Source organism: Lepidochelys kempii, chromosome 9 (assembly GCF_965140265.1).
Source record: "Lepidochelys kempii isolate rLepKem1 chromosome 9, rLepKem1.hap2, whole genome shotgun sequence".
NCBI lineage: Eukaryota > Metazoa > Chordata > Testudines > Cheloniidae > Lepidochelys > Lepidochelys kempii.
In genome coordinates, this window is record NC_133264.1 from 8,695,277 (window position 1) to 8,719,112 (window position 23,836).

At 57.5% G+C, this 23,836-nt stretch overlaps 1 protein-coding gene across 2 annotated transcripts in view; it reads right to left on the bottom strand.

Annotated features, from left to right (window-relative positions):
* Nucleotides 1–22,445, bottom strand: part of EPHB3 (EPH receptor B3) — a 54,985-nt gene extending 32,540 nt beyond the window's left edge. For both annotated transcript variants that reach the window (XM_073359232.1, XM_073359231.1), the window contains exon 1: nucleotides 22,375–22,445. The gene's annotated coding sequence lies outside the window, so the exon portion shown is untranslated. The remainder of the gene's footprint in view (nucleotides 1–22,374) is intronic.
* Between the last annotated feature and the right edge of the window lie 1,391 nt (nucleotides 22,446–23,836).

The window sequence follows — 23,836 nt, forward strand, 5'->3', positions numbered from 1 at the left end:
GGTCCCAGTGATCTGAAGCAACTCCACCATGTGTCAAAAGGAATAAGAGTGGCTGACCCCAGAGGTGGAAGAGGAAAGGGCTGTAATGGCGGCTGGCTCAGGAAGGCTGTTGAGAAGGGCCAGAGTGGCCGACGCAGAGAGTCTCCAGGCACCAGTACATCAGGAGTGGGAAAGAGATAAAGGTTAGGGAGCCCAGTAGCTGAAAGCGACAGTGTGACGATGTGACTCAGCAGGGAGGGGGGAGTGTTGACCTGGGAATGTGCCCTGGGGATGGGAGACCTGAGAGCCTGTCACCTGAGCCAGGAGGGGGAGGGGGAGGTAACACCTCTGCCCAGGAATGTGAACAGAGGCTGCAGCAGGGAACCTGCTGGGTGGGTTTAGTTTCAGTTTGGGGCTGGGTGGAGAAACACAGGGAACCCCAGGGCTGGGGTCTAAGCTCCCTGCTCCCCCAGAAGGACTTGACTGAGGGGTCCTGGTTGTACCCACAAGCTCTGTTTGGGACTGTTCCTGTTGTCCAATAAACCTTCTGTTTTACTGGCTGGCTGAGAGTCTCAGTGGATCCCAGGAAGAGGGGTGCAGGGCCTGGACTCCCCCACACTCCGTGACAACTGGTGGCAGCGGTGGGATGTACTGCACCCCGTGAACGGCGCTTCCTGCAGTAAGTGACTGGGGAGCAGTAAAACGAAGGGGAATTGACGGGGACCAGGCGTGCTGAAGATCCAGAGAGAGACGGTTTCGGGGGGCGGTTAACCCCTGGGAATGTGTGACCAGAGAGAAAGACTTTTGCAGTAACAGGGTCCCCCGAGGGATTGCAGCGAGCGGTCCCAGGGGCGGAGGAGTCTGCAGCTCGACCCTGGCAAAGAGTCGGTGACCTCAAGAAGGACGGGCACACGAGGGGCTTTTCCTGGAAACCGTGGGAAGCTGCCCGGCCTGCGAGGGGCCAGCAGGGAGATGTACGCTAAACGCCTGAAGGGCGACCTGGTGGAGCTGTGCAGGCAGAGGGGGCTGCGCATCGGGAGGTCCACCAAGGAACAGCTGATTGCCCAGCTGGAGGAGAGGGATCGCTTGGATGACCCGATCCCTGTCCCTGAGGGAAGCTGCCCGGGGGACGCAGCGTGGGCCCTGGGGCCTGACCGGGCTGGGAGGGGTCAGACTGCTGCTGAGGACATCCCGAGACCCTTCCTACCTATGTCCGGGGGAGGGGTTGGGGGAAGCCCAGCGAATACCGAGGGCACCCTGACCCCGGCACCCAGCAGGGGATCCTCCCGGCGGAGCTCCCCATCCCTGGAGCAGAGGCGGCTGGAATGGGAGAGGGAGATGAAAATGAGGGAGCTGGAGGATCATGAAAAACAACGTCAACATGAGCAGGAGGAGAAGGAGAAACAACGTCAACATGAGCGTCAGGAGAAGGAGAAACAACGTCAACATGAGCAGGAGGAGAAGGAGAGGGAGCGTCAGGAGAAGGAGAGGGAGCGTCAGGAGAAGGAGAAACAAAGACAGCATGAACTGGAGCTGGCCAGGCTGAGGAGCAGTGGGGCCCCGGCTGCGGCTGCGGTGAGTGTGGGGGGACCCAAGACGGCAAGGAACTTTGATAAGTGCTTCCTGGCCCAGCGGAAGGAGGGGGAGGACATGGATAGCTTCCTGACGGCCTTTGAGAATGCCTGTGAGCTGCACAGGGTTGACCCTGCAGACAGGCTCCAGTTTCTCACCCCCTTACTGGACCCCAAAGCCGTGGAGGTGTACAGCCGAATGACAGGGCCGGAGGCAGGGGACTATGAACTGTTCAAGCAGGCCCTGCTCCGTGAGTTTGGGCTGACCCCCGAGATGTACCGGAGAAGGTTCCGGAGTCAGCGTAAAACGCCTGAGGTCACCTACCTACAACTGGCCAACCGGATGCAGGGGTATGCCCGCAAGTGGACAGCTGGGGCCCGAGCTAAAGAGGACCTGCTGGACCTAATCGTACTGGAGCAACTGTATGAACAGTGCCCGTCCGACCTGAGGCTGTGGTTGGTGGACAAAAAGCTCGAGAACCCCCAGCACGCAGGGCAGCTGGCCGACGAGTTCGTGAACAGTCGGTCAGGGGGTAGCCGGGAGGAGCCCCAAAAGAACAGGCCCCCCCCGATGCAGAGAGAGAGTCACCAGGGGGCCTCCCAGCGGGGAAATAGGGAGAACCCCCTCCCAAGGGGAACGCCTGGCGTCGGGCCCCTCCGACCTGCTCGAGGGGACCAACGTGACCTGAGCTGCTATCACTGTGGCCAGAGAGGCCACGTACGGTCCCAGTGCCCCGGGCTCAGGGACAGACTGAGCAGACCCAACCTACCCAGGGTTAACTGGGTAGGGACCCAGCTGGACGAGGGGCAGACGACCCAGGAAAGGGGGGCTGCCAGTTTACCACCTGCTCAGGAGGGAAGAGTACCCCAGGCCAGCTCCACCAGAGGGCTGGAGGCTCTGGACTCAGGGTGCTCAGTTTACAGGGTGGGCGCGGGGCTGTCCCTCCGGAGAGAGTGCCTTGTTCCCCTGGAGGTGGATGGGAGGAAGGTCAATGGATACTGGGATACGGGCGCGGAGGTGACGCTGGCCCGGCCCGAGGTGGTGGCCCCAGATCGGGTGGTGCCCAACACCTATCTGACCCTGACAGGGGTGGGCGGGACCCCATTTAAGGTGCCCGTGGCAAGGGTACACCTGAAATGGGGGGCCAAGGAGGGCCCCAAGGATGTGGGGGTACACCACCATTTGCCCACTGAAGTTTTGATGGGGGGAGACCTAGAGGACTGGCCAAGCAAGCCCCAGACCGCCCTGGTTGTGACGCGTAGCCAGAGCCGGCGAGGGGCACTGCGCCCTGACCTCGGGGAGGGTATCACACCGGAGGCGCAGGACCCTACCCTGGTGGGGAGGGAGGGCCGAGGGGCACGGCTTAGAGAGGCGGAGGCCTCAGACCTGGCCAGCGAGAGGGAACCGGGCCCCGTCCCTGCCCCAGCTGCTGAGTTCCAGGCCGAGTTGAGGAAAGACCCCTCCTTGCGGAAGCTCAGGGACCTGGCCGACCTCAGGGTGGGACGGACCATGAGGAGAGGCTGCCAGGAGAGGTTCCTGTGGGAGAAGGGGTTCCTGTACCGAGAATGGGCTCCCACAAGGGAAGTAGAGTCCTGTGGGATCAGGAGGCAGCTGGTGGTCCCCCAGAAGTATCGCCGCAGGCTCCTGTACCTGGCCCATGACATCCCCCTCGCAGGGCACCAGGGAATCCGGCGCACCCGGCAGAGGTTGCTACAGAACTTTTACTGGCCCGGGGTCTTTACCACGGTCCGGCAGTATTGCCGATCCTGTGACCCCTGTCAGAGGGTGGGGAAGGCCCGGGACAAGGGGAAAGCGGCTTTGAGACCTTTGCCCATCATAGAGGAGCCTTTCCAGAAGGTGGCCATGGACATCGTGGGGCCTCTCAGCAAGACGACCCGGTCGGGGAAGAAATACATTCTGGTGGTGGTAGATTTTGCCACCCGCTACCCCGAGGCAGTGCCCTTAGCTTCCATTGAAGCAGACACCGTGGCCGATGCGCTCCTGACCATTTTCAGCCGAGTGGGGTTCCCCAAGGAAGTCTTGACAGACCAAGGCTCCAACTTCATGTCGGCCCTGCTCCGGTGCTTGTGGGAGAAATGTGGGGTCCGGCATGACTGGGCCTCAGCGTATCACCCCCAGTCCAACGGGCTGGTGGAGAGGTTTAACGGGACGCTAAAGATGATGCTGAAAACCTTTATGAACCAGCACCCGCAGGACTGGGACAAGTACTTACCTCACCTGCTGTTCGCGTACAGGGAGGTGCCCCAGGAGTCTACTGGATTTTCGCCTTTCGAACTGCTATATGGAAGGAGGGTGAGGGGCCCCCTGGACCTGATGAGAGACGAGTGGGAGGGGAAGGCCACTCCCGATGGAGAGTCAGTGGTGGAGTATGTCCTGATCTTCCGAGAGAGACTGGCTGAACTCATGGGCCTGGCCAGGGAGAATCTGGCCAGAGCCCAGAGGAAGCAGAAGGTCTGGTATGACCGCACGGCACGGGCCCGTGCCTACGCCACCGGGGATCAGGTGATGGTTCTCATCCCAGTGAGAAAGAACAAACTACAGGCCGCCTGGGAGGGCCCTTTCAAGGTCGTCAAGCAGCTCAATGAGGTAAACTATGTGGTGGAGCTGTCGAACCGGGCGCACCACCGCCGGGTGTACCATGTGAATATGATGAAGCCATATTATGCCAGGGGGAATGTGGTGTTGGCCGTGTGTGGACAGTGGGAAGAGCAGGGAGATGACCCTTTAGTAGATCTATTCCCTGGGACCAGAGCTGGTTTCCCCCTGGAAACAATTCCCCTCTCGGATCAGCTAACCCCTGCCCAGCAAGCTGAGGTCAGGGAGGTGCTGCATCCGTACCGACAGCTGTTTTCCAACCAGCCTGGACGCACTAATCTGACTGTCCACCGGGTGCAGACAGGGTCACACCCGCCGATAAGATGCTCCCCCTTCCGAGTCACAGGGAAAACTGCTCAGGACCTGGAAAGAGAGGTCCGGGACATGCTGGCTTTGGGGGTGATCCAGCCATCTGCCAGCCCTTGGGCCTCGCCGGTGGTGCTGGTCCCCAAAAAGGACGGGTCGGTCCGGTTCTGTGTGGACTATCGGAAGCTCAATGCCATCACTGTATCTGATGCCTACCCCATGCCCAGGCCTGATGAGCTCCTAGACAAGCTGGGAGGAGCTCGGTACCTCACCACCATGGACCTTACAAAGGGCTACTGGCAAGTGCCGCTGGATGCAGATGCCCGACTGAAATCGGCCTTTATCACCCCTCTGGGGCTCTATGAGTTCCTGACCCTGCCTTTCGGCCTCAAGGGAGCGCCGGCCACCTTCCAGCGCCTAGTGGACCAGCTCCTGAGGGGGATGGAGAGTTTTGCCGTGGCGTATATTGATGACATCTGTGTCTTTAGCCAGACCTGGGAGGACCACGTGTCCCAGGTTAGACAAGTGCTGGACCGACTCCAGGGGGCTGGGCTGACTGTAAAAGCGGAGAAGTGCAAGGTGGGGATGGCGGAAGTATCTTACCTGGGCCATCGGGTGGGGAGCGGCCGCCTAAAGCCGGAACCAGACAAGGTGGAGGTGATCAGAGACTGGCCCGCTCCCCACACCAAAAAGCAGGTCCAAGCCTTTATTGGGATGGCAGGATACTACCGAAGATTTGTGCCCCACTTTAGCGCCATCGCCACCCCCATCACGGAGCTATGCAAGAAGGGGAAGCCAGACAAGGTGGTCTGGACCGAGCAGTGCCAGGAGGCTTTCCGGGCGCTGAAGGAGGCTCTGGTCAGTGGCCCAGTTCTGGCAAACCCAGACTTTGACAAGCCCTTTGTGGTGTTCACCGACGCCTCAGACACGGGACTGGGGGCGGTGTTAATGCAGGAGGATGAAAAGGGGGAGAGACACCCCATCGTGTACCTGAGCAAGAAGTTGCTACCCCGGGAGCAACACTACGCGGCCATCGAGAAGGAGTGCCTGGCCATGGTGTGGGCCCTCAAGAAACTAGAGCCCTATCTCTTCGGGCGACACTTCACTGTCTACACCGACCACTCTCCCCTGACCTGGCTGCACCAGATGAAAGGAGCCAACGCCAAGCTCCTGAGATGGAGCCTGCTCCTGCAGGATTACGACATGGACGTGGTCCACGTGAAGGGAAGTGCCAACCTGATAGCGGATGCGCTGTCCCGGAGAGGGGGCCCCGAACTTCCCCAGGTCACTGGTCAGCGTGACCCCGCTCAGTTCAGTCTCGAAGGGGGGAGAGATGTGACGATGTGACTCAGCAGGGAGGGGGGAGTGTTGACCTGGGAATGTGCCCTGGGGATGGGAGACCTGAGAGCCTGTCACCTGAGCCAGGAGGGGGAGGGGGAGGTAACACCTCTGCCCAGGAATGTGAACAGAGGCTGCAGCAGGGAACCTGCTGGGTGGGTTTAGTTTCAGTTTGGGGCTGGGTGGAGAAACACAGGGAACCCCAGGGCTGGGGTCTAAGCTCCCTGCTCCCCCAGAAGGACTTGACTGAGGGGTCCTGGTTGTACCCACAAGCTCTGTTTGGGACTGTTCCTGTTGTCCAATAAACCTTCTGTTTTACTGGCTGGCTGAGAGTCTCAGTGGATCCCAGGAAGAGGGGTGCAGGGCCTGGACTCCCCCACACTCCGTGACAGACAGATTTGGGAGAGAACTTGGATTTGAGGAGCCCAGAATCAGCCAGCCATTCCACCAAGAAGGAGCCAGAGGAAACCTAAAGGTGAACAGACCCGAGTCTCCGAGCAACGCAGACATTCACACGAGTGGATGAGGGATGCCCAGGACCACTCAGCACAGAAAGCCACTGGGCGTTCACCCACTCCAAAGACTGCAGCTAAGACAGAGTCTATAGATTCTTAGTACAGGACACAGTGCCCTGATGGCATCTTCTGAAGACTGTGGAAATGCACACAGACAACAGGATCTGCGAGGCCCAGACCCTTAGCCCCCGTGCCACGCATCCCACAGAGCCAAAGACTCCCTTGCTACAGTCCTCACTTGTGCCAATGACACCTAAGGAAATTCCACCCACGGCACTTGGAGTATTCCCTTCCCTCCATCTCCATCCCCTGATCCCTAGTAGCTGGTGTGCCGGCCTTTGGGAGGACCCTCCCTCCCAGACATCATGTTCCTGCAGTTTCCACACTAAGGGCAGTGGAGTTCTGTGCCTTGCTGAAACACGTGGTGGGAAGCAATATCCTGGACCCTGACTCAGGCTATGAAGCATTCAAACCCTCCTGTGGACGGCCTGCTTTGCCAGGCAATACAGGCCCCCCTGGGACAAAGCTGGCCCACCCAGGAAATGCCCCTCTCCAAGGTAGCGCAGGCAACGCACATGCTGATCTACGACAGACATGTCACTCTGACAGGAGACAGGCCGCCCGCATCCTCATTACTCCAGACCCACCATCTTATCTGAGTAACAAGCAATACGGAAGAGGCGGCAGGTAGACAATAAGCAGGTAGCCTCACCACCCTTTTTGCTTATTCATGGTCAGTTGAAGACTTTTTGCGGGCATTGTGGCAGAGGGGAATTTTGAGGAAGGATCTGAAGGAGCAGCGGGTGGTAGCTTTGCAGAGCCACACTACATGGAAAGTCGTCCCCGAGTGGAAGACAGCATGAAGAGTGTCATGGGAGAAGAGGAAGAATAGGTGGTCGAGGCTGATATTGATGGCAGAGCACTATGAAGAAGAAGCAGAAGTAGAAACTTTTCAGTACTTAAGGTTCTGACGCGCCATTACAGTCTGAGTTTTGCTACTGACCAGGATTAGGGCCAGGATTTCCTCTCAGTACCTGCTCCAGCACTCATATGCAGAACTGAGGAGACCACTTCTCACAGCAATTCTGGGCACTTATTGAACCAAAGGGGGGCAAAAGAGAATTGGATAAGTTCAGAGGACAGGTCCATCAACGGCTATTAGCCAAGATGGTCAGGGATGCAATCCCATGCTCTCGGTGTCCCTAAACCTCTGAGTGCCAGAAGGTGGGACAAGCAATAGAGGATGGATCACTCAGATTGCTCTGTTCTGTTCATTCCCTCAGAAGCATCTGGCACTGGCCACCATTGGAAGACTGGATACTGGGCTAGACAGACCATTGGTCTAACCCAGTATGGCCATCCTTCGTTCTTATGCATTCTTTTCAGTCAGCTCCTCAGAAAGAGTCCAAGAATCTGATCCACTGGGTACAAAACCTTACGCTTTCTTGGCTTTGAACTTGCGACAATGCCAGCTATCATGATGCTCTGGCAAGGTAGGACTTCGGCATCTCAGCTATACCTACCCCACTGGGAAAAAAGAAGGGCTCAGATTCAAGCGAAGAGCTCCTTAGAAATATCCAAGAGAAAAGTTCATGGGTTACTCAGGCCAGAGCATCAAACAGAAGGGCTGGGCTCATTCTGCAACCCACTGAGAGAGAATGCAGAAGCCAGGGATCTTTGACGCGCGCCCTTGAACATTTGGGTCCATACCAGAGGTGAGCCTCACTCCAGACGGCAGGAATGGAGCCATGGCCAAGACAGCCTTGCCGAGGCTAGGCAATGGGTGAGTGGGGCTATTCATGAGTCGTCATCCTATTCACAGCTCCTTTGCACACCGCAGCGTTTGCTGGGAGGGGGTGCCTGGCTCTGGGGCTTGGTCACCTCCCCTCCCCCACAGCCACACAGAGAGGTCTCTGAGAAGAAGGGAGAGAACCTTGGGGCCTGGGGATGGCAGAAGCTTGCTAATATCTGGTTGTCGCTTATCGGCAGCAAACAGAAGCAGAACACGCAATGATCTGCGGATGGTGCTGCCACCAAAGGGGGCATCTTCTGCACATTGTAGTTCCCTCCCCAGCTTTGAGATAATTATAGCAGGAACGAGTGGCCTTGTGAGCTTCCCATTCAGGCACCTATTGGTACAATTAATCCCAGCCCTGTTCTAAACTGCAGCACAAAGGACTTTGGAGGGAGGCCCTTTCTCGGGGAACAAAGGGCTGCCTGTGGGAGAGAACCTGAGGTTGCACTTTTCCCGCTGACGTGCATTTCACATACACAAAAGCAAAGCCACACAGAGTGCTGTGTATCAGGGCAGACCCTGCAGGGAGACCCTTCCATGCACTTCCCAGACCCCAATGCCCAACCCATTCCTAGATCCCCCCACCCCACCCCAATCCTCTAGGAGGAGCCTTCAACCAAGGCAGAGAAATGCCCAGTCAGACGTGCTGACCAGCTGCTGGGGACTATCCCAGGGCAAACTTCTGCTAGGGAATTCGCAACACCCTGAATCCCATCCAGAGAGAAGTGCCCACATCCCATTCAGCCCTAGTCACTGGCAAAGGGACACCTGTGATGAACCGGGGCAACATTTGCACAACTTATACATTCTGGCTAATAGTGTGAAGCTGTGTTATGAAAAGTTGCTGTACTGCGAGTCCCTATACGTATGAGGACCCAGCACTGCCGACAGGTCTTGGAGAAGGCACACACCAGACAGGAGCAATGGGAAATACTTCAGGGTAACTACGTTACTTAGTCCTCACAAAGTTTATGCTAGAAAGCAGCTCCAGCCTTGGAAATCCAGTCTAGCTCAACCCTTCTGAAGGGAGAGGGGAAGGCAGGAGAAGTGGAAACTTACCAGAAGTAAAACAAGAGAGACCAAGTGACCAACAGTGGTTTAAATAAAGAAACACATAGGAACAGAGGTGAGATAGGAGAAAGAAGCATGGGGCAAGACACAGTAAGGTCACAGAAGCTGGGTAAAGGACTTGTAGGAGGGAGAGGTCCCCCAGCATATAGCAGCCCAGGAGGGAGGGGCCCTGCCTGCTTTCCTGAGCCCAGAGGGACCAAGGACTCTGGACAAACCAAGGGACTCAGACCCCAGCCCAAAGAATGCCCTGGAGTGGGAAAGAAACTGAGGCAGGGACATGCATTTAATGTTTGTTTTGCATAATCCGCACTTTCCTGTGCTTTATATGATTAAGTATAAAAGAGCATAAAGGGGCTAGTCTCTGTGCAAAGCGTAAGAGTGTGGTGCTGACTGCGTTACAACTACTGCGGGCCCCTGAGAGTTCAACTGTAACCAGAAGCTTCACACCTCCGGGGGTGGGGGGAGTTCTGGAGAGGGGTGTGTTTAAGTAACAGGGGTATCTGGGGGCATAGGGCAGACGAGCCAAGGAGCCCCATTTCTAAGGAGTAGCAGACTGGGCATCCATGCCCAGGAAGCATGCCAGACAGCGCCTCGGAGGCTGCAGCGCTGGTCCCTCCCGTGGCCTAGCAGCTTTCACATGCCCTGTGGGAGCCGGAGCACAGACTCCTCACAGCTGTCCTAGTGGGTGGCCAGCAGGGAGCACTCGCTAGGACCTGTGACAGGGCCACACCCTCCAAACGAGGCAGATCCCATCATCCCTCCTCCCCCTTCCCTGTTACAGAGTCTGGCACCCCCACTGCACACTGCAGGAAATGCCCGTGCCTCACCAGGCTGCAAAGAGCTCTGCTTGCTCCCCTCCCCGCTGCACGCTCCAGAGCTGGGAACTCTCACCCCTTCACAGTGACTTTCCCGGCACGGGTTTGGTGGCGAGCCACAGGGGTTTCCAAGTGAGGGAAGGGGCAGGAAGGGAGAGGCTGACAGGCTGGGGGACAGGAGAGCAGAGGGAGACAGCAGCTGGGGCGTGTGTGCAGTGAGTGGGGAGAGGAGACAGCGAGTGTGGTTTGGTGCTAGACTCCCAGGCTGAAATTAGCAATGCCGGGGCACTGGCAGTAGCCACAGAAGGGCTGCTCACCCCCCAAGTATTTTTAACAGGGGAGGCCCTCTCCGCTCCATCCCCACGTGCCCCAGCAGATCAGAACGGTCAGCGCAAAGCTATTCCAGGCCCAGGAGGGGCTGTGACCCCTGAGCACAGGACGCAGCCCTCGGCAGGATTGCAAAGGCCGGAAACATTCGCTGGCTGCCTTTGATCTAGACAGATGCTGTGTGGCAGCTCCCCCTGCAGGAGCCGGGAATCATTGCAGCTGCAGACACACACCAGCACTAGGGAGCCCTGAACCCTCCCAGCAAGTGCCCAATACCTCCCCGCACCCCGACCTTGGATCGCTCAGCCCTCTAGATCCTGGCCACGAGACCCCCTTGGGGAATCTGCCCAGCCAGGATCATTCCTTCAGCTCCTAGCTCCTTCAGTTCCTACGTCTCATCAGACACAGAGACCAGCTTTCCTGCCTCCCCCTTCTTACCCTACAACTTTGCCCCCACAGGCTCCAGTCTTACCCCTTCGCCTCCGTGTCTATATGTTCTACTTCACCCTGAGCCAGAGCAAGGTGCTCCACCACAACAGCGTTCGTCACCCTCGCCGCAGCGGGCAGGCGGGGTCCCAACTCGAGCAGATTGTGCAAACAGATTCACTCCACCCCGCCGGGCCTCCCTGACCTCCTGCAGAAACGGTGCAGCCACAACACAGGGGCGGGCGCGGCTCCCTCTCTTCTCTCACCGGCGTGCATGACAAGTGCCTGTTGCTGACACTTTCCAACCCACAGGTATCTGGGTTTCGCCTCCAGAGATGGGCGTGGAGGGAAAGAGGGAACACCATGGCCCAAAGAGCTTCTCCCCTGGCTGGGTTGACACTCGCATACATGGCTGCGGAGGTAAGGGGCACACCTCCCCCCCAGTTCAGAGCCAGCTATCCGCTGGGAGCAAAAGGAAACCAGGGCCGGTGTCACAGCTGTGGACCTTTGTGCCAAGGACATCTGGAACACCATCAAAGAAAATCAGATCTGCTGAGCCAAACACTGGCACATGCAATCCAGTGTCTTGCCTCTGGCAGTGGGCAGAGCCTGCCCCACTTAAAGTTGTGAGCGCTTAATAACAGACTCATTATTTTTGTATTACGGTAGGGCCTAGAGGCCCCAATGAGATCGGGGCCCCATTGTACAGACACAAAGGCAGTCTCTGCCCTGAAGAGCTTACAACATAAACAGCCTAGCCAAAGGAAGTGGCTTCATTTCCTGATGGGGAACTGAGGCACTAGGAGATTCAGTGTCCCGACTCCAGGCCACACAGAGAGTCTGTAACAGAGCGGGGAACCGAGCCCAGATCTTGAGTCCCGGGTTGGTTCATTTACTGCAAGGCCATCTTCCCTCTCTGAAGCCTGCTGCTTTAGGGGAAGGTGCAGTGCCCCCCCCACTCCCCAATCCTGTGCCTGGAAAACTAGCCCAACCTAGAGGGTGCAATCAACGAAACCTGGGGCAGGAAGTGGGAGACGGCAGGGGATGTGTGAGTGAGCAGCCAGCAACTGCATCTCCTCTCCCTCCCCTGTGTTTGTCCACCCCCCAGCAAACACACCTCACTGCTCAGGATTCCCCCCACCCTCACCCAGACCCCCTTGGTGATTTGCAAATATAAACCCCAGACAAAAATCACTGAACGACAGGCCAAGAGGAAGGAGGCCAGAGGTAGCTTCTCTGGGCTGGAGCATTTTCTTCAGTCCCCGGTGTCTCACCCGCCCGCTGCTAAACCCCTGAAGGGAGGTTTCTAACTGGATTCTCCCCAAGAGCTGCTCTCAGACGGTAACAAGACAGACTAGAAGCATGCCCCACTTACCGCCCTGCCCTCCCGCCGGGGGGTCTAACTTCCTCACATCACAACAGACTGAAGCTTACTAACAATTCGTGGGCCTCGTCATTTCATTGCCAGGCAGAGCTCCCTGTAAGTGCTGGACACGCAGCCCCTGGGCACCAAGCTTCAGGGAAGAACAAGAAGTTTCTTGCTGAGCAGCAGACAGTGCCTGGGAGGAGGGAAAAACCCACAGGGGGCTCAGCCTTCCTCCCAGGGTCTGACAGATGATGGGGATTCACTCCCTTCTGCAGTTTCTCTGAGCTAGAGCTTTTGGTGCCATCTCCTAAGCGGGCAGCCCCACCACAGCTCTGCCAGGCCTCGGCACCTTCTCGGGCAGCGGCAGCCACGTTTGAAGGCACCAAGGAGGAAGAGAACCCAGAGCCGTTTAGAGCCAGCTGCTCAGAGCCCATCTCAACACTGCAATTACTGTTCTATTAATACCCTGGGGATTTTGGGAGCGCAACGCACCATGTGCAACTCCAGGGTCTGCAGAGGGAGGCGGTTTCAGGTGGAAGAACAGATAGTCCCTGGCTTCAGCTCCCTTTCCCAAGGTGTGAGACCCAGAGCTACCCCCAACTGCTCTCCTCTGCAGGAGCCCTTTAACATCCCCAGATAAGGGGCATCTCTCATTCCTACAGGGCTGCTTATGGATTCATTCGCAATGGAGCCCCCGCCCAAGTCTCTGATCACTGGCTCGCTGACAGGTTTCAGAGTGGTCTCAGCCAAGCCTCCGGCTGCCATTTCTTGTCCCCAGGGCCTCTTCTCAGCCCTACAGCCTCCAACACACCACAGACATCTCCCTGCCCCATTGCAAGGGGCTGCTCTCCTTACCACTTCCCTACTCTGGGGTCCAATCTGGGCTCTGGGAGAATGTGACTGACCCCAGGCAGCAGAGACCTCCCAGGCCGGCAGGTAAGAAAGTGATTTATAAGTCACGCTCCTGGCAGAAACATTCACTCTGGCCACTCTCCGGCCATGGAAATAACTCAGAAGAGCGGATGACATCAGCCCCGCGAATACCATTAACCGGGACACACAGGCAGCAAACTGCTCCACAAACCCATCTTCGTTTCCAGACTTTATGTCAAAATAAAACTTCTCCACACCCTCCAGCGCTGTGGCGACCAGGAGAATACAGCCTGCCGCACTCACAAGTCCCCGACAGCCAGGGGAGAGAGCCACAGCGCTGCCTCTGCATGGGGCCGGGCACAGCAGAAACAAGCAGCTCCCTGCTTTTCGATGCTCCACAGCTGGTTTCATGGATTTCCCGCAGGGGCAGAGCCCGTGCTGGGAGGCTCAGGTGTCTGTGGCCGGGGCTCTGGGCTGCACGTGATTCAGGGCCACCAAACAAGCTCCCATCCACCAAGTGACGGGAGGGGAGGCAGATGACACAGTCTCCGGGTTTGCACTGGCTCCCGGAGGTGGCAGCCGTTTCCGGGCTGGGATACCTCCCCCGAGTGCCGTTTGCAGGTTATTCTTCTGGAAACATTCCAGGAGAGGAGGGGGAAAAATGGCAAGAAGTTACTTATCGCAGATCCAGAGCCACTCAGCCCACAGACACAGCGGCTCGGAGAGGCGGTGCTCAGTTGCCAAGCTGTATCCCATCCAGTCAGCCCCGAGATGGAGCCTCTGCCAAGACTTCCCTCCCCACTCCCGCCTGGGGCAGTTACCCGAATCTCCATGCTGCTCTCTGCTCACTTCCTCCAATTCTCAAGCACCAAACCCATCTGGAACTGTTTAAACCCAAATATCCTTCCCCCCCTTCCAAAGTCAGATTCTTCCGAAGTTAAAACAAGCACAGAATCGGGGGGGGGGGGGGGGGGAGGGTGCCAGGCCTGGCCGACTCTCTCCTCTTCATTTCAGTTTAATTTCTGGGGAACTAGAATAAATCTGTTCCTGGCAATCGTTCAAGCCCTGCACATTTTTCTCATTAATAAAAAAAGGCCGTGGACTGCATGCCGTTTGTGCAGGCATGTAGGACAGCCCCCCGCAAGCGATCCCTACAGTGGGGTCTCGCTCAGGCCTCGGCTCTCACTGGGCAATTGGCTGAATTAGCCAAGTGACAAGTGGGGCTGGTTGGAGAAGTGGGCAAGCCTCCCCCACCCCCGCTCGGACAGATGTCAGCCGCTCCACCCGAGGGTACATGGCCCCACCTCCCAGGGAAACCCGTCAGAGCAAATGCTGCAGCAGCAGCTGCCACCAGGAGGCTGCAGGGTGAGGTCCTAGGACATCCGCTCTCTCCTACCATCCACGCCCCCCCCCCCCCCCGAGCTAACTGCCTCCCCAACTCCATCTGGGGCAGGAAAAGCTGGGGGCCTTTGGGTGACTGCAGCCTCAACTCGACGCTCTCCAAAGCGGCTCCTCCAGACGGAATCAGGCCCGATGTCTGCAGCCCCGCCACGGCCAGCAAGGTCCAGCGACTGCTGGCATTCCAGGGGAGGGGGCTGGGAAACAGGTGTTGGTCAGCGGCTCCCAGGGCATGGGCGGGACGTGCCAGCCTGTGGCAGAGAGCTTGCCGCTACATACAATGACCAGCGAGGCTGGACGCTTACGCATGCACACAGAAACCCACGGGGAAGGTTTCCGCAGCCAAGTCATGCGACTTGGGGTAGCTGTTTGTGCCGCTGAATTCCTGCCATCAGGTGCCCCTAGTAACAATGCTGGGGGAACCCGCATCCCGAATCTCCCTACCTGGGAGCACTCAGCATCACTTGGCATTCCTCTTCATGTAAAAGCACCCCCTAACCTAACCAGCATCTCTTGCCCACCGGCACCATGAGCCACTACTGCCCCAGCGCCCTCCCACAGCAGAGGAACCCCTCAGTACAGCATCTGCAAGTGCGAACACTTCAGCAATTGTGCATTAGGGTGCCTGACCTTGATGGGAAGTGGAGATAGAAGAGTCTGATGTGCTTAACGGCAGGAGGAGGGATGGAGGAGTTGTTGGAGGGGTGACCAGTCAATCGCGCTTTGCTATGGCAACCCCATCAGCGCACAAGCAGCGCGAAGCAGAGAGCGGGGCTGCCCAGCAGCAAGGCTTCCACCATGATGAACCCAAGGCTGCGGGGAGGCAGGGTGTTGAAAAGGCCCCCGCCCAAAGGAGTTGCCAGCGCGGCTGGTCCCTGGGCTATCTGCAGAGCAGAGAGCACTGGGGGGGGGAAATAGGGCGCTTGCGGTGCTTGGCAGATGCTCGGCATCATGGCTGCCAGATCTCCACCCCTTCCAATGCCATCTTCCCGATCGGGACGTGCCACGGCAACCCAGGCATTAGCAAGGGCAGGGAACCGTCAGCTAAGCGTGAAGTGGAACGTCACCAATGCACATTCCTAGGTACGTTTGTTTTTAAAGGCACCCTTAATCAGAAAGGAGAGTCACAAGGCAGCCCTGTGTAGGTGGCCTGTTTTGCTTATAAAATGGTTCCTGGTGTCCTTCGTGGCTAAGCCACCACCCTTCCCTGCCTGTCAGCAACACTCCTGGTCTGCCCTATCTATCCGAGCTATCCCAGCGCCAGGCAGGGCTTGGCCATCGCTGTATTTCCCCATTCACCTGACTGGAGAACACCCCCATTTTTAAAGAAGTTCCTTTTGAGCCTCATTCAGCGCGACCTTACTGAGCGACAAAGGGGTCAGAGCGGCTCTTCAGCTTGCCTGCCTGTGCCGACACAGCGGGGAGGGAAGCTGAGACCGGGGATCCCGATCTGTTTTTTTGGCCACCGAAATTCGACTTTTACTGACAAGCCAAATAAGGCGATGTGGCCGAAACACGACAGCTCCGTCACCCGTCTGGGCCCAGAGCTCAACATCAGACTGAGGGAGGGAAGACGACTCGGGTGAAAGATTTTTCCCCTCCCTCCAATATGGCGGCTTCAGCTCAGAAATCCCGCTACGAGACTGGGCTGTCCCACCCCCACCGGTGCCCCGTGGCTGGGGGCAGAGGGGACTAGGAGAGGACAAATTCAAGGCTGAGAACGGGTTTTCTGTTCTGTGCCTGTTTATTTCCTAGTGACATTCAGGGAGCTGCGAGCACACTTCACCCAGCTGCGAGCAGGAGCACGGGCGCGTCCAGCTCCCCGTCCCTCAGCCACCAACTGTCTCCATCCCAGACACGCGGCCAGCCTCAGAGGGGAGCAGCAGACCCTCTCTGTGAGAGAGGGCTTCTCCTTCCACTGTTACCACATATCGCTGAACCAAACGGCCGAGGAAGCAAAGGGCAGGACAGACCCCCACCCATGTCAAGATTGAGAGGCTAGCGGCCCTGAGCTGCCCCGCGGAGTACTCCGCGCACTCCCTGTCAACTCAGGGCTCTGCCTGACCCTCCTGGGGACGGCTTAGTGACTCTTTCAGTTGCTACCTTGGCCCTTAGGGCAGAGCCAGGCCAAGAGCCCTGCAGAGAAACCGGGCCTCCATCCCACCGGCTTCTCCAGCCAAGGGGCGAGAATCCCAAACTAGTGAAGCAGGGCACCCAAATCCAACCTGAACTGGGCCGAGAACATTTTTTGCCGTGCATTGGAGGGCACTGGGCTGTGTACACACACACACCCCCGCCCACCACCCCTCCCCCTGCGCTCGGCACCAAAGAGGAGACGCTTAATCCCGACAAACCAGTTTGACTCAGCACAACAAACAACAGGAACAACTACAATTTTCAAAACATGCAAGTCTGTGATTCAGAGTCTTCTGGCCAGTTAATTAAACGCCGAGCTCCGATTTTCCAGTCTCAGCAGCAGCAACTTATCATGAAAAGAAAATGCAACAAACTGGTTTCCCCGAATATTTGGTGCAATAAGTCATCACACAGTGGGGAGTTTGGGGACCTTTCTTAAAACCAGAGGCCAATATTCCTATGACGACACACACACACACAGGCAGACCCAGAGTTTCTACCCCTCAGGCAGCTGGATGTTTTATGCCTCTAACTAGGAGCAAAGCGTTATTACGCACGCACACACACACAAAAAGAGAACAATGGAGTGCAAAGCCACAAACATACAGACTGCCACTGAACTCTCACCACATGCAACTCTGCTGCAAGTTCTTCCTTCTCCCTAACTAGCTGCTTGCTCCACTTGACACAAAGGAAAGCCCCTCTGCTCCTCGGCTCAGGAAACAGGGCCGAAGCAGCTTGCAGGCAGCAGGGCATTTTGCGAGGAACAGGAGATTTAACGAGTGTAGCCAACACTACACTACGAAGCCCCGTGACCGGCATTCTCTCCCCACCTACCCCTAAACATCAATAAAACAGCCCGGCTAACATTAGTCACCCCCGTCGAGAAATGAGTCCATTAGTCACCCCCGTAGAGAAATGAGGCATTTCGGTGAAATGTAATTAAACAAAAAGCAAAGGTCTCTGCCAAGAAAATACCTGACAGTCCCAGAACTTGGGGGGTGGTTTTGGTACAGGAATGAACTTGGCGTAGTATTTGGGGGTCGGCCTTCATAAAGCTAAACTGTGGCTGTAGACCAGCAATCGGGGAAAACCCAAGCCAAGGACTGACTCCCAAATATTTCTCATTCCCAAACATTCAGGGAAAGGGCATACGCTCAGTTATTTACATTAGGAGAGCCCAGAAACCGTGCTTTGGGATTACTTCAGAAATGGCGCACAAAAGTCGCCTCCCGCTCCCGGCTGCAGATGAGTTCAGGAAGCTCCCCAGCACGCGGCTCATGGGTAGTGGCACAGGAGACTATGTGAAAAAAAAAACAAACAACAAAAAAAAAAACCACCGGAGAGGCCGAATTTCGCCCGAGCGAAACGTGAGAGAACGCAGCCGTCTTGTCTGCCCGCCCATCCCACACACTGGTAAGGGAGACTGGCAGAGCTCCGTAAGCAGCTACCCACTATCCCTTTTTCCACCACCAATACTAACCCCCAGCCGCACAGCGCTGGGGACCTCGCTTGGACAGCTGGCAATCACATCAGACATGCTGAGGCATTAAACACGGTTAGAGAAAATGTGATTTATGGGAAATAAATTAATCCCATAGCATTTTGCTCGGGTCCCGCATTTGGGCCTTGGCAGGCTGCAACTAGGAGTCTTGGACATAATGGATGTTCTTGGTGCTCTGAGCTTTTTCCACAGCCCAGATTCTAAGTGACAACAGCTGGGTAGAGAGCAGGCTACAGAGGCCCAAAGGAGGCCACTGCACTCATGTCAGCCCTGCGTGGAGAGCTCTTTCCGGACCACAGGAGCCTCAGCTCCCAACCAAACCAGCGCAAACCCGTCTCCTTCTTGCATTGAAATGCTTCGCCAGAGAAAGCCACTGCTGTTGCTTCTGGACAGAGCATTCCTTCTCCAGCAGGCTGAGGCTCTGCTGAACTGGAGAAGAAAAACACATTGTGACTTCAAACAAACGCAGCGCACTTACAGGATCTGGAGAGAAACCATTTTCTTCTCAGCAGCACAAAGCCCTCACTGAGCTGCTGCGGAGAACAGCTTCCTCCCCCCTCATGGTGCCTTGCTAAGAAACAGAACTCCAAGCGATTCTGCCACAGGAAAGGGCAAGAGGGAGCCCAACACAATGCCAGACAAGAGGGGTGACACCCCCCCACCCAAGTGACCACGAACTACAGCAGTTACTGTGGAATACAACCCAGCAAGCCAGCTGGGAGCTCCACATTCCCAGCACAGAACCTGACAAGTGTGGCAGCAGAATCCCGGGCCACTAGCAGCCGTGGTTATAGAGTATGTGCCTACAGATTTATCGCCACGGCGGATTTATGATTAGCACTGAAATATCTGAAAAGCCATACACACCAGATTTACAGTAACGACTCGAATGCTCCAGCCCAGGTCAGGAAACAGCTTTGCGAGCGGCTAAAAAAGCCAAACACAGCAAAAGTGCAGGAGCACAATCCCCGGCCACGGGGTCAGTGATCTCAGCTCCTAGAGCCGGGAAAGACTGGAGTCACCGAAACCCTCTCCTGGCCCAGCCAGCCAGCTCAATTTATATGAAGTCCAGCTAGAAGAGAAGCTGAAACAGGCTGCGGGCTGGAAGCGCCCTCTAATCCCAGACACAGCTCAGCGCCTGGCATCACCCAGCCTTGCTCCACACACAGATAGCCTGCTAACCCAGCACTGAAGCATGGCTGTTCAGGGAGGCCTGGCAAACAGCTGGAAGGTGACCTCTTGAGGAGGAGCATTCGGCCCTCTGACCTTCCACACTCAGGAAGCTGAGAAAACCTTAAGTGAAAGCTGTTTATTTTCCTTGTCCTGCTCTTCATCCCAGTTCACGGGGGTTAAACAGCCGAGCCCACTAAGCTCCTCCTGAGGAAAGGTGACCTAACCTCTCCCAACCCGCTGCATCTCCAGAAGCTGTGTAGATTCTGACCATTGCCTCCACAACCTACTGAATGCTGCAAGACCCACTGTCACAACATTAGGGCCGGAAATTCAGGCACACAGAACAGCCCATCCAGAAACGCTACAGAAAGACAATGGAACAGCCTTGGAGCAGAGAACTGAACCAGGAGCAGGCAACGTGACAAGAACCTGAAGCCGAGATGCTGGCCTGTAACACACAATCAATACCCTATCACACACACAGAGTTGTAATCCTCTGCGTTTGTGCTGGGCCCCAGAATTGGCTTGGTTCTTAATTCCCAAAGGATTTATAGGAAACTAATTGTTATTAGAAGCAGTATAAGGGCAGCACCCAGACACCCCAATCAACATCAGAGCTCGGCTGTGCATCGGAAACCAGTCCCTGCCCAGAAGAACTTAATTCTGCAGTATCTATTTAATACGTAAGGTCCACAGCCACCATTTCCAGGCTGATCTTTAGGGGTCCACAGCTGGCTCAAGGCTCATCCCAAGAGAGCAGTGTGCATGCAGAGTAGTCACTGCTTCCCAGACTGCTACAGCCTGAGGAGGGGATCACAGTCTCTAGAAGCTCAAAGACTGAGCAGGCCCAGAGATCCTAGTTTGGCCCTCACAGGGAACGACTCAGGGTGACTGTTGCCCCGCATTTGAAGTTTTTTTGAGAGGAAGGGGGAAAAAAAAAAAGAAGATATTTGTAACCACCCCCCCGCACCTTTTCCAATGCCTAAAGACCAAGAGAAATGTCGATTTTTCTACACTCCAGCAGAGGCAGTCCCCAGTCCTCTCAGCCCCTCCAAAAACAAGCGGTGACCCAAACTTTGCAGCATGGGGCTATGCATGGGAAATAGAAAGCAAAATGACTCCAAACAAGCACTAAGGCTCTCTTTGATTTTTGTTGTCCCAGCACAGCCATGCAAAACAGAATAAAAACGTTTTCAGTGAACAGCTGACTTGTTTAACAACAAGGCAGAAAATTCCCTTAATCTGTTATGGGGTTTTGTTTGTTTATTTTTGAAGTGGTCAGCAACCCCTTCCTTCCCACCCACCCACCCCTTTTTATCCTCTGGCAAACAAGAGTGTTTAGTTACAGAACCCAGGGGGAGAATGAGCAATCTATAACGATCCCAGAAGGGATCAGAGATTTTTGTCACGAGACCAAAATTAGCTTTTGCAAGACGTTTAGGGCAAAAATGAAATGTCTGTCATCTGCAACTAGCCTCCATTCCAAACTGTCCACCCAGAAGACACACAAATCCCAGTGTCTCCCCGCCGTGATCTTTATCTAGTTGGACTATAAAGCTGCTTTCCTCTTGCAAATATGAAGGATCACCCGGCTGCCCAGAAGATTGTGATTTCACCCTGTTAGTGGAAGAAAATTAATTGCCTTTTTATCTTCAACTGAACTAGAAGAGAGTTTCTTTTCCAGATCAAGAGGGGGAGGAAGAAGTCTGCCCACAGCACGTCTACTCTTGGAAGGGTACACACTAATACACTTACCAGCTACTTCCCTTTGGGGCAAGCACGGTTAGGAAAAGGCTCCATATGGAGGGCTTTCCTTCATGTTTGGGGTTAAATCGTTCAGTGCTTTGTGACCACCATTTGGTCTCAGCCTGGGAGCCAGGATGCAGCAGTCCAACACCCAGGTACTTCTCTGATGGCCTTCATCAGTTTCTGCAGCATCCAACCTTTCACTTAAAAAGATTCAATTTCTAGCCTTTTTGATTGTGGAGAAAAACCCCTGACTATGAACGGAGTAACCACTGAAGCACTTTTCCTTGTGTTTGCAAACAGACAGCCTGAACAGTCCACAGAAAGAGCAGCTGTCCCCACTCAACTCAGCAAGATGTTAACTCTGAAGCCTACTGCTAGGGAATCCAATGCCAACATTCTGAAACATTCCACCACCGATCTGGCTACTTGAAGAATCCAGGTAGAGTCCAAGGTTGTGAGTACACTCCCTCTCCCACACCCCACTCCGCCCCCTGGAATTTCAGCAGGAAATCCTGACTTTCAGACAGAATAGATCATTAAAAAAAAAAAAAATTGAGGGGAATCCCTCCCCGCCCCCCAAGAGTTTCTGACAACCAGCTTCCACGTGTGCCCTTGCAAATCTCCATCTCAGCACCCCATGGATGCTCTTCGGTTCATACCACGGACACCAAGCCCTCTGGAACCCCCTTCCCACAATCCGCATCTCCCCTGGGCCCAGTGACGCCCCACCACTTCAAGGGCAGATGCTCCTTATATCCACGGGGACGCCTCCGCCGCCCCAGCCCGCCCCACGCAGACCGGCTGCGTCGCCCTGCAGGCGACCGGCCCCACGGCGCAGAAACTGGCCGACGGGCACGGGTGGGCTGGATCGTCTCCCTCTGCAAGGGTCTGGGCAGCCCACGGCGGGGAGGGGGGACGGGACCCAAACCCACGCCCCCTAGCCGTGCCCTGACCCCCACAGCCCAGGGGGGCCGGTTTCCGTGGGCCCGGAGCCGTCCGGAGCAGCAACTCTGCTTTCCCCGGTCCCTCCCAGTCTCCGCACCCGTGCCAGCACCGCCAACGCCGGGCACCGCGCGGGGGGCTGCCCGCCCGCCCAGAGCGGGTCACCCCCCGCCCCGGCCAGGGGGCCAAGGTCCCGGGGACCCCGGCCAGTGCCCGGACACCCCGGGAGGGTCCCGGCCCCAGCGGGGGAACGGGGACTCGGCGGTCGGGGCGTCCCGCGCCCCAGAGAGACCGGGGCAGCCCGCCCGCCCCGGGGGCTCCCCCCAGCCCAGCCCAGCCCAGCCCGGGCCGGGCCGGGGATCAGCGCCGCCCCGGGGGCTCCCCCCAGCCCAGCCCAGCCCAGCCCAGCCCGGGCCGGGCCGGGGATCAGCGCCGCCCCGGGCCGGTCCGGCTGGCGCCCCGGCGGGTCTCACCTTCCAGGGCGCGGCGGCCGCCGGGCAGGAGCAGCAGCAGCAGCACCGGCAGCAGCGGCGGCGGCGGCGCCGCGGCCATGGCGGGGGGCGCGGGGCCCCGGCGGGCGGCGCGGCAGTGCCCGGACTCGGGGCGGCCCGGACGGGCGGGTCGCGGAGCTCCGGTGCCGGCTGCGGGGGAGGGGGGGGCGGCTCCGGTGCGCGGGGGGCGGGGGGGGGGTCCCGGGCTCCGCGAGGCGAATCGGCTCCGGCGCGGCTGCGGCTGCCCTGGGGGGGGTCTCGCGGCTCCGCTCGCCGCCGCTCACGCTCCAGCTCTGGGGTCTCCGGCTCCGCCGCGGCGGCTCAGCCACGGGGGGCGGGGCCCCGCCGCCAGTCACCCTCTCGACACGCCCCTGGCAACCAAACGCCGCGCTCAGCGGGAGCGCCGCGCGGGGGACACGCCCCTGACAACGCCAAGCGCGCAGCCCATTGGGCGTCGGAGGGGGGGGGGTTCTAAACCCCGCCCCTAGCCACGAGGCGGAGCTTAACCGAGGGGCGGAGCGTCAGGGAAAGATGAATTAAATGGGGAGGGGACTCGGTGCCGACTCGCAGCAGGCCCCGCCCCTGAACCCGCCCATTGAGCCGCTCGAGGCAGAGCGAGGAGAGCGCCCCACCTAGCGGCCACAAATGGAACTGGCCTCTTAAAGGGCCTGCACCCCCTCCCCACCCGTGGGGGGCCACGAGAATGGCTTAAAATCAAGGATTCGTCGTGGGCTTAGCCCCGTGGGAACCCGCCATCCCCCACGTGCTGGAGCACGACAGCCCCCCCCCCATCCCAGGCTCCTGCCACAGGCTCCTCCTTGCCCCCCAGCCCCTTGCCAGGCGCCTCCTACAGCCCCTGATCCCCCACTACCTCCCAGGCTGTAACCCACAACCACCTCCTCCTCTGCCCCCGCTTGCTCCCCCAGTTCTCTTACTTCACGGCAGCTGGCCCCTCACATTCTCTTGCTTTGCCATCTGGTGTTCCCCCGCCCCTTGTCTCCTCCTACCCCCCACATCCCTCTGCATCCCGGCAGACTCCCTCCTGCCCCCCACATCCCCATTCCCTCTCAGTCTACCATCTGCTCTCCACATTCCCCTGCACCCTCCTCCCCTTAGTCTCCCTCCCAGCCCCCACATTCTTCTGCCCCTTCACAGTCTCCTCGCCTAGTTCCCAGGTGGTCCCATCTTTCCTGAAGGCAGCCTGGCTTCAGTCCCACTAGAAACAAAGGCTGATGCGTGTCCAGCGGCTGCCCCACACCATGAATCCCTTAGTCCCAAGACTCCAGGTTCCTTTAAGATCAAAGGGCTGCGGCGTCTACAGGGCCCACACTCACCAACTCCTCCCTGCTCACCCCACCCCTGAGGCTGGCATGCAACCGGAGCGCCTCTGCCCACCTCCCTACTACTCTGCTGTTGCCCTCACCTCACCCCCCTTCTTGCCAGG